A 529-nucleotide genomic window follows, 5' to 3' on the forward strand; every position below is an offset into this window, starting at 1 on the left:
AAGATTATCTAGGGTTCTATTTTGTTGAAAAATTTATTTGATTGGTCCGTAAATAAGTTTTATTTTTTAGTAATTTTTAGTGTTGTTTTAAACATTACTTAAACTAATATGTTTTAAACATTAGCCTTTAACTTTTAGTTTTTTATATTTTTTTTATTTTATTATATTTTTTTCATTTTATATTTTTTAGCTATTTTATTGTTAGTCATATCAAACACTTATAATTTTATAAACTAACTTTTTAACACTTTTTAAATGATCACCTTTCAATTAGTTAATTTCTTTACTTTCAGTTAACTTTTTAGTTTTTAGTTAAATTTTAGCCTAACTTAACTATTATTTTCTTGCTCTTTATTTTTTTATATTTAAATGTACGTATGACATTAAGAAACAAGGAAAACTAACATATGAATGGATTAATTAATCTTATTTGTGCTTTTCTCTTGCTCTTTTTTTGTATAATTGTCATATATATTTCTTGTATAGTATTCAATTTCCTTTTGCTTTCCCATTTCGCATCTTGCACATA

Source organism: Glycine max, chromosome 3 (assembly GCF_000004515.6).
Source record: "Glycine max cultivar Williams 82 chromosome 3, Glycine_max_v4.0, whole genome shotgun sequence".
In the NCBI taxonomy this organism is placed as follows: Eukaryota; Viridiplantae; Streptophyta; class Magnoliopsida; order Fabales; family Fabaceae; genus Glycine; species Glycine max.